Source organism: Nipponia nippon, unplaced genomic scaffold, assembly GCF_047370975.1.
Source record: "Nipponia nippon isolate SJK-2023a ecotype South Korea unplaced genomic scaffold, ASM4737097v1 scaffold_27, whole genome shotgun sequence".
Classification (NCBI taxonomy): Eukaryota; Metazoa; Chordata; class Aves; order Pelecaniformes; family Threskiornithidae; genus Nipponia; species Nipponia nippon.
In genome coordinates, this window is record NW_028262344.1 from 6735531 (window position 1) to 6745672 (window position 10142).

At 50.4% G+C, this 10142-nt stretch overlaps 1 long non-coding RNA gene across 1 annotated transcript; it reads right to left on the minus strand.

Moving 5' to 3' along the window:
- Positions 1–1852: 1852 nt before the first annotated feature.
- LOC148055111 (uncharacterized) lies at positions 1853–7985 on the minus strand. The gene is made up of 2 exons (XR_015705964.1): positions 4369–7985; positions 1853–2504 (listed from the first exon to the last, which is right to left on the minus strand). It is a non-coding gene; the product is annotated as an uncharacterized LOC148055111 (long non-coding RNA).
- Between the last annotated feature and the right edge of the window lie 2157 nt (positions 7986–10142).

Sequence of the window (10142 nt, forward strand, 5' to 3'; positions counted from 1 at the left end):
CTCTGATAGCAGTGAAGACGAAAGGGGCAACGAGGAATCCTCGACTGTTGCTCATCCGCCCCCACTTCCAAGATCATTACCAAAGAGGGGCGAATCTTTAAAAAAGGGAATGGGACTCCAGACTAACGAGGTTTCAAGGGAACTCGAGACATTGATCAGCCGATTGAGAGGGGTGGTGGCGAATGCGGAAAGTCTTATGCCAGGGGGAATGCCGAAAGAGAGGGCAAACGGGACGGATTGGCGGATGATTGCAAAAAATTGTGTCTTGGAAGGAGTGCGATTCCAGGCCCCTCCAATTCAAACATTTCCTATCCGAGCAGCCGCAGGCGGGGGATATGAGTGGCAACCGTTAGATACGAAGTTGGTGAAAGAATTGGCCACAACAGTGAAAAGTCATGGATTAAATTCCCCAGAGACCCAAGTCCTACTAGACTGTGTTTTTGCAACGCCGCTTGCACCTTTTGATATTATTCAGTTGATGCGGGCCGTATTGACCCCCTCGATGATGGTATTGTTTAGGGAGGAATGGAGGAATCGGTGCACCCAAATTGTTATCGAGGCGCAACAGGCCGGCCATCCCATGGCAGGAGTGACTTTAGAGCAGCTGATGGGTGAGGGGCAGTTCGCAACTCCTCAGGCACAGGCTCAGCGAATGCGGGGGCGCGATTTTGCTGCATCTTCGAATGCTGCCCAAGAAGCGATACGCATCGTCGCGGCTCTTGATAAAAGGGAGCCTCCATGGGTCCAAATACGGCAATCGTTAAGTGAGCCTTTCACAAAGTTTTTAGACCGGCTGCAAGCGGCGCTCCAGGTTGCTCGACTTCCTGAGCAAGCCAAGGAGGCGATATTGCTTGACTGTGCACGTACGCAAGCAAACCCACAAACCGCAGTGTTGCTAAGACAGTTACCCATAGGGACCACGCTTTCACAGATGATTCGTTACGTGCTGGAACAGGAACAGATGCAAAGTATGCAACCGGTAGTGGCTGCGGTCCATGCGGCCTGCCGCGGCGCACGACTTATGTGCCATAAGTGTGGGGGGCAAGGACACATGGCGCGACAAAGCCCTTCAAAAATAAACACCCCCGGAACAGGGGAAGGACAGAGTGACCTACGATGCTGGCGCTGTGGGCGACTAGGCCACAGAGCTCGACAGTGCAAAGTGGGGAGTCAGCAATGGAGACCGGACTGGGGAAACGAGAAAAGGGGATGGCAGGGGGCCGTGCCATCCCCGCCTGCCCCAGTGATCAGCTCAACAGGCCCGACGACAGCGGCGCAATATGTGGTGCAGGGAGTCTTTCCTTCCCCGGGACCAGCACAGTCGCCTGCGGTTCCAATAATGCAGTTTCCAACTCAGCTGCCTTGGGGAGATGGGAGCGCGCAATAGAGGAGGCTGGGGATAGAGCCTCGCTGTATGTGGCACTCACCCTAAACATGACCACATGACCAGAAGTAGATATTATAGTTACCCCATGGCTCCCAGAGTTGGGGGGAACACCACGCCTCGTGTTAGTTGCTGGCTGGGGTTAAACCACAGCACCATTAATCTGGTGTAACCCCTGAAAAGATACACTATCCTGTGTACAGATACAAAAGATACAACTCCCTGTGCTGCAGCTATTAATTTAACGGTTTGCTCAATTTTTCCCTCTTGTTAGAAGCCAATGTGAGGGCGTTATTTCTCCCAGAGTTTCAAGGTAACATTTCATACATTATCATGTTGCTCATGTGAAGCCCCACAGTTTAGGACTTCCATGAAGTAAGCCTTTTATTTGCCAGGGTAGAGCATGGCATGTTATGTATGTAAATAAAGTAATAAAAACTCTTAGGATGACCAAGTCCAACAACTTACTTTCCAGTAGTCAAAATCATCTGAAGTGTGAAAACATGTTCTGGAATATTTCTGCTGATGACACAATGCTATTTGAAATATTTTCTTGATCGTGCAAATCCACATGAAAACCAAATCTGGAAAGCATGGTAGGCTCACTGTGCTGAAACAGGTTTTGGATAGTCAGCATTGGTTTTTCCTCTTTAGTGCCTTGCAGAAATTGGTATAAATACTATAGGCATTGAACTAATCTAGGACATTCTACCAGAGTGGATGATTCAATAATTACAGGCTGGAGCTCATTTCCAACAAAGTATATATGTTTTAGGCTGCTTTGTTCTTTTTTTGTGAATTAAACTTCTACAAAAGTTTACTATTTAATGCATGAAACTTCAAATTTTCCTTAAGGATCTCGCACTGATTCCCTCTTTTAGGGCATCTACTATTAAACGCTTAATCCTTCAACACTAGTGTTTCGGACAGCAGTGAGCCGCCCCCCCCTCCCCCCCCCCCCCCCCCCGGTTTAGTTTTCAGGAGTGCCAAGTGTGCTTAGTTCTAAGTGGAAGCTGCAGGTACTTATTACCTCTAGAACGTCAGGACCAAAGCAAGACTGATGAGCATTCAAACACATCTCTTGTTGGTGACAGATGTGAGTAAGAAAGTCCAGTTGCAGCTGTGGGAGGAGATTGTTTTGTTGAGCAAAAATTATTTTTCTAGGCTTATACAACATTTCTGCAGCTGATTCTTAAAGAGAAAACAGGAAAAAACTTTCAAAAGGCATTTCTATATTGTCTAAATGTATATAATGTATGTGTCACTGTCTTTTGTGAATATCTATACTACACAATAAAATCAGTTCTTAATCTTTCACATGAATTCTGTAAGGAATAGCATTTGATTGATAGTTGTGTTCTGGAAACTCTTCAAAACTCTCACACTGACAATTTAATCTCAGGTATGTTAAGTAAAGCCTCTGTTCTCAAGGTACAGAATACAGCTTGATTTATGGAACTTGCACTGAGTGCCAACACCATACAGAAATTAAGTACAACAACTGTGCAACCACAAGAAAATGTCAAGGTTAAGCTAGGTACTTAAACAGATAGATAGCTTTGTGCTTAGTTATTACAGCCCTAGGCACTCCTGTTAGAGCCTGGGGTGGGGAACAGGTGATTGGTCTAACACAGCATGATACCCTAACATATAGGGTATACCCCTATATCCTAGAGCTCAGGACTTGGAATTGTTCCTGCTGGGAGGAGAGTCACTGATATGTGAAGGGCAAAAATTTTGCAGGATTCCTCCTGCCAACTGAGCAGTCAAATCCACTCTGTGAGCACCTCAGGACCATCTGTGGACAAAATCATAGAATCGTTTAGGTTGGAAAAGACCCTTAAGATCATCGAGTTCAACCGTTAACCTAACACTGCCAAGTCCATCACTAAACCGTGGCCCTAAGAACCACATCCACACGTCTTTTAAATACCTCCAGGGATGGGGACTCAACCACTTCCCTGGGCAGCCTGTTCCAGGGCCTGACTACCCTTTCAGTGAAGAAGTTTTTCCTGATATCCAATCTAAAGCTCCCCTGGCGCAACTTGAGGCCATTTCCTCTCGTCCTGTCACTTGTTACTTGGGAGAAGAGACCGACACACACCCCCCCCACCTCGCTACAACCTCCTGTCAGGTAGTTGTAGAGAGCGCTAAGGTCTCCCCTCAGCCTCCTCTTCTCCAGGCTAAACAACCCCAGCTCCCTCAGCCACTCCTCCTAAGACTTGTGCTCCAGACCCTTCACCAGCTTCGTTGCCCTTCTTTGGATGCACTCCAGCACCTCAATGTCCTTCCTGTAGTGAGGGGCCCAAAACTGAACACAGTACTTGAGGTGCGGCCTCCCCAGTGCCGAGTACAGGGGGACAACAGCTTCCCTAGTCCTGCTGGCCACACTGTTTCTAATACAGGCCAGGATGCTATTGGTCGCCTTGGCCACCAGGGCACATTGCCGGCTCATATTCAGCCTGCTGTCAACCAATACCTCAAGGTCCTTTTCCCCCGGGCAGCTCTCCAGCCACTCTTCCCCAAGCCTGTAGCATTGCCTGGGGTTGTTGTGACCCAAGTGCAGGACCCAGCACTTGGCCTTATTAAACCTCGTACAGTTGGCCTCAGCCCATCGATCCAGCCTGTCCAGATCCCTCTGCAGGGCCTTCCTACCCTCCAGCAGATCGACACTCCCGCCCAACTTGGTGTCGTCTGCAAACTTACTGAGGGTGCACTCGATCCCCTCGTCCAGATCATTGATAAAGATATTAAACAGAACTGGCCCCAATACTGAGCCCCGGGGAACACCATCCAGGTGTCAGGCTGCAGGGTGTGACCTACTCTTATGCCAGTATCGGATGGCAGTAGTGAGCACACCTGTGGGGGGTGCGCCCAGGTAGAGGAACTCCTCCACTTAGTGACAGAGCTCCGGGAGGAGGTGAGTAGGCTGAGGAGTATCAGGGAGAGTGAGAGCGCACTAGATTACTGGGATCGCACCCTACCTTCCCTGAGACAGGCCCAACACGCAGAAAGGACGCATGATACGGAGGATTCCCTATCCTCTCTCTCTGTCTGGCTGAATACAGTGACTTAAGGGATAGGGGCAATGGCGACAAGTTCCTGCCCTGTAGTAAAGATAAGGGCTGGCGACCGGAAGATCACGTGCTGTACGGAAAGAGTTAAGGGTCGACCCTCCCTTGTCTCCGCCCCTTATAACATGACACGCCTACTGCTGGGGGTATAAAGCCCGGGTCGGCTGGAGATCTGGTGGGATAACCTTGATGTGTAGTGTTTGCTACACAGTGGTGACTCTGACGTGATCAGGCAACAGCGATAGAGCTCGCGGAACTCATAAAGGTACTAAAGTCGGTAACGACAAGGGTGCTCAAGAGGGGGTTTGCGGCAAGGCGGTGCCGGCCTGCTGCAGGTGGTGTGCTGATGGGGCAGGAATCTCCTGGGAATGAAAAGCCAACGGGTTTGGTTTCGGAGGGGACACAGGCTGGCTGGGAAGGAGTGGCCTGTGGGACACAGACGGAACCGTTGTTACTGGGGGCTGAGCCAACGGAGGAAGGGGAGGTGCAGGGAGGCTATGGCGCAGCGGGAACAAAGGAGTCGGGAAAGGTGTTCCCGATACAAGTGGGGAGTTTAGAGTGGCCGCCCACGGAACCTTCGGCACCTCCTGCACCGGCGGATCTGCCACTTCCTCAATGCCCCTGGGGCGAGTTGCAACAATGTGTGGAAAGGGAGCTGACTGATAGGTTGCTGGATTGGGTCCCGGGGGCTGATGTGGGATCCTAGTGGTATCGTGAACTACGTGAAGGAAGATGGCGGGAAGGAGAAAAGGAAGGCAAAACACCTGAGGATGCCTCGTTGTATCCCAGTGATCGACGAGTGCTGGACACACAGAGAGTGGAGTGCAGGACATCGGGGGGTGGGTGGTAGGGCTCCCCCGGCACTGTCAGTGATACCTGAGCCACCAGAGGGAACCCCTATCCCTGGGGCAATGGGAAATCAAACTGGTATTCCCTCACAGTGGAGGGAGCCTGTACACGATTACCCCATGAGCTCTGATAGCAGTGAGGGCGAAGGGGGTGATGAGGGATCCTCGATTGTTGCTCATCCGCCCCCGCTTCCGAGATGGACTAACGAGGTTTCAAGGGAACTCGAGGCATTGATCAGCCGATTGAGAGGGGTGGTGGCAAATGCGGAAAGTCTTATGCCAGGGGGAATGCCGAAAGAGAGGGCAAACAGGACGGATTGGCGGATGATTGCAAAAAATTGTGTCTTGGAAGGAGTGCGATTCCAGGCCCCTCTGATTCAAGCACTTCCTATCCGAGCAGCCCCAGGTGGAGGTTATGAGTGGCAACCGTTAGATGCGAAGCTGGTGAAAGAATTGGTCACAACAGTGAAAAGTCATGGATTAAATTCCCCAGAAACCCAAGTCCTACTAGACTGTGTTTTTGCAACGCCGCTTGCACCTTTTGATATTATTCAGTTGATGCGGGCCGTATTGACCCCCTCGATGATGGTATTGTTTAGGGAGGAGTGGAGGAATCGGTGCACCCAAGTTGTTATCGAGGCGCAACAGGCCGGCCATCCCATGGCAGGAGTGACTTTAGAGCAGTTGATGGGTGAAGGGCAGTTTGCAACTCCTCAGGCACAGGCTCAGCGAATGCGGGGGCATGATTTTGCTGCATCTTCAAAAGCTGCCCAGGAAGCGATACGCATCATCGTGGCCCTTGATAAAAGGGAGTCTCCATGGGTCCAAATACGGCAATCGTTAAGTGAGCCCTTCACAAAGTTTTTAGACCGGCTGCAAGCGGCGCTCCAGGTTGCTCGACTTCCTGAGCAGGCTAAGGAGGCGATATTGCTTGACTGTGCTCGTACACAAGCAAACCCACAAACAGCAGTGTTGCTAAGACAGTTACCCATAGGGACCGTGCTTTCACAGATGATTCGTTACGTGCTGGAACAGGAACAGGTGCAAAGTATGCAACCGGTAGTGGCTGCGGTCCATGCGGCCTGCCGCGGCGCACGACTTATGTGCCATAAGTGTGGGGGGCAAGGACACATGGCGCGACAATGCCCTTCAAAAATAAACACCCCCGGAACAGGGGAAGGAGAGAGAGACCTACGATGCTGGCGCTGTGGGCGACTAGGCCACAGAGCTCGACAGTGCAAAGCGGGGAGTCAGCAAAGGAGACTGGGCTGGGGAAACGAGAAGAGGGGATGGCCGAGGGCCGTGCCATCCCCACCTGCCCCAGTGATCAGCTCAACAGGCCCGACGACAGCAGCGCAATGTATGGCACAGGGAGTCTTTCCTTCCCTGGGACCAGCACAGTCGCCTGCGGTTCCAATGATGCAATATCCAACTCAGCTGCCTTGGGGAGATGGGAGCGCGCAATAGAGGAGGCTGGGGATAGAGCCTCACTGTATGTGGCACTCACCCTAAACATGACCACATGACCAGAAGTAGATATTATAGTTACCCCATGGCTCCCAGAGTTGGGGGGAACACCACGCCTCGTGTTAAGAGCCCTTTTGGATACAGGAGCGGACGTTACAGTAATCCCATCACATCTATGGCCAGATGATTGGCCACTCGAACCGAGAGGTTCGCTGCAAGGCGTGGGAGGCATGCAGACCTCGCATCAAAGCAGGAACCCAATGCAAATTATGTTGAAGGATCTGGAATCCGGACAAGCTAGGGTAGCATTGTGTAACCCCGTCATTGCTGAGTTACCCATTGTCATCTTGGGACGATGTTGCTTGCAGAAGATGAATATAGTGCTGTGTACAAATTTATCATAATGGCCACTGCCTGTGTCCGCCCATTAAAACTCACCTGGTTGACAGATAAGCCAGTGTGGGTAGAGCAGTGGCCATTGACAGAGGAAAAGGGGGCAGCTGTTTGACAATTGGTACAACGAGAACTTGATGCAGGACACATCAAACCCTCTACAAGTCCCTGGAACACCCCCATTTTCGCGATAAAGAAAAAATCGGGAGCGTGGCGACTGCTACATGATCTACGCGCAGTTAATGCATGTATACAAGACATGGGCCCGCTACAAGCGGGCCTCCCTTCTCCGGCCATGGTTCCACCTGACTATCAAATAGTGGTTATAGATATTAGAGATTGCTTTTTTAGTGTTCCCTTGCATGAAGAAGATAGAGTACGCTTTGCCTTTACTGTTCCTGAGCCTAACAATCAACACCTGTGCGCCAGATATCAATGGAAGGTGTTACCCCAGGGCATGAAAAACTCACCAGTCTTGTGTCAAATTGCTGTAGCTGCTGCGATACGCCCTATTCGAGAAAATTTCCCTACGGTCATCATTTTCCATTACATGGATGACGTGTTATTGGTGTCCAACCAAGAGGAGTTACTGGAAAAGGCACGCGTGCAGCTGATAGTCAGTTTGGAGCGACATGGGTTACACATTGAGCCTCGGAAAACACAGGTAGGGCGTGCAGTAAAGTATTTAGGTACTCAACTGAGGCCACGAAGCGTGACAGCACAATCATTTGAAATTCGGACTACAGTGACAACACTCCATGAGGCGCAAAAATTAATTGGACAACTATTGTGGCTTAGAAACTTTATTCCAATATCTGAGGCAGAAATGACTACCTTATATCAACTCCTGAAAGGAGGAGATTCCCCCCTAGCTCCAAGGACTCTTTCAAGAAACCATCAGGAGATTCTTAGGACAATTATGGAGCGGGCCCAGCATTGGGGTCTCGCTCGATTTACACCTGAACAACTGGTCACTGCCCTGATTTACATGACCGATACCGCTGGCCATGGTTTACTAATTCAAAATAATGGTGAAAAAGGCTGGCCTTTTGCTTGGTTGTATCAAGGCAAACCAAAGACGGCTTTAATTTCTTGGCCAACATTATTATCCCAGCTTATTCTCCGCTGTCGGAGGCAAACTCAACACTTAACAGGGAAGGACCCGGAGGTCATCGCATTGCCCTGTTCTTTGGCACAGTGGGAGTTGGTACTTCCACAAGTGGGGCTCCTGCAAGCGGCGATAGCTGAATTTACGGGTCGTGTTGAAGGTCTAAGACCACACCCCTGTGGGGAGATAATCCAGGTACTCCATTTTTTGCCAGCTAGTGCCATAGTTGAACAACCCACCGGAGGCCGCACAGTTTTTACCGACGCGTCATCGATTACTGGGAAAGCTGTCGTTACATGGCAGGAGGATGGTCAGTGGACCCACATTAGTTATCAAGATCAAGGGCAATCCGTACAGTATCTTGAGGCCAAAGCGGTATGGATGGCTCTCACTCAATGGCCCAAAGAGGCCTTGGATCTAATCACAGACTCTTGCTATGTATATAAGTTACTGAAGAAGTGCCGATGGGCACTTGGGGCAACGTCGGAGATTGCCGGAATGTTGCTCACCGCACTGCAAATGAGAACCGCTCCTGTCTGTCCTATCCATGTTAATAGTCATAGTTCCATACCGAGTTTTCTTTCTGCCGGGAACAAAGTAGCGGACAGCTTAGCAAGGAGCGTACTGGCGGTTGAAGAAACTTCTAACCTAAGGCGAGCTTTCCGCCTGCATGAGCTCCTCCACTGTGGAGCTCGCGGTTTAGCTAGGCTCGCTGGCATTACGTTGCAAGATGCTCGCTCTGTGATTGCTGCTTGTCCTGTGTGTTCCAGAGGTCCCCTCTGGGAGGCAGGGGTAAACCCTCGAGAGTTGCAGCCCAACCAAATATGGCAGTCTGATGTTACGATTTATGAACCCTTTAATCCACGTAAGTATCTGCATGTCACAGTTGATACCTGCAGTGGAGTTATTTTAGCGTTTATGCATGCTAAACAAAATGCTCTTGCAGTTATTTTACATTGGCAGGACTGTATGGCGCAACTTGGCATCCCACAAAAAATTAAAACAGATAATGGAACGGCATATGTCAGCAAGAAGACAAAGGACTTTTGCGCGCGCTGGGATATTCAGTTGAGTCATGGCATTCCCTACAACAGTACGGGCCAAAGCATTGTAGAACGCGCGCACCGCACATTAAAAGGGTTACTCGACCGACTTAGGGAGGGGGAAAAGATAAGCCCAGGAACAGGGGTTCCCCCTCCCCTTGACCCTCCCTTATTTCGGGCACAGCGTCTGTTGACGACGGCACTAATTACCTTAAATCATACCATTCGAGGGAACACCTATAAAACCCAGACTGCAACCCAGGCACATTTCCGGCTCGATGAGAACGAAGGGCCTTACCCTTTGGTTCAAGTACGGGACCTGCAAACCCGTGAATGGGGGGGGCCTTATTCCCTCCGTTGCCTGGGACGTGGGTATGCGTGTGTGCAAACCGAGAAAGGGACGCTAGAATGGGTACCAAGTCGAAATATTCGGCCGTATAGACATTAATCAATCTATTGAGTCTTATCTTGACAGGTTACCATTTCCCTATGCATCCTGATGGTGTGGGGGAGTAATGAGGGAGCCGCGACGAACTACTGGCTGGACTGGGCAAAATCCATGAACGTAACGGATGTGTGTCTGTATAAGTCTTACCACATATCGATTATTTTACACGCAGCTTCCCCAGCAAGATCCAGAACTACTGGAGCTAAGGGAGGGGGAAACGTAGTAAAGATAAGGGCTGGCGACCGGAAGATCACGTGCTGTACGGAAAGAGTTAAGGGTCGACCCTCCCTTGTCTCCGCCCCTTATAACATGACACACCTACTGCTGGGGGTATAAAGCCCGTGTTGGCTGGAGATCTGGTGGGATAACCTTGATGT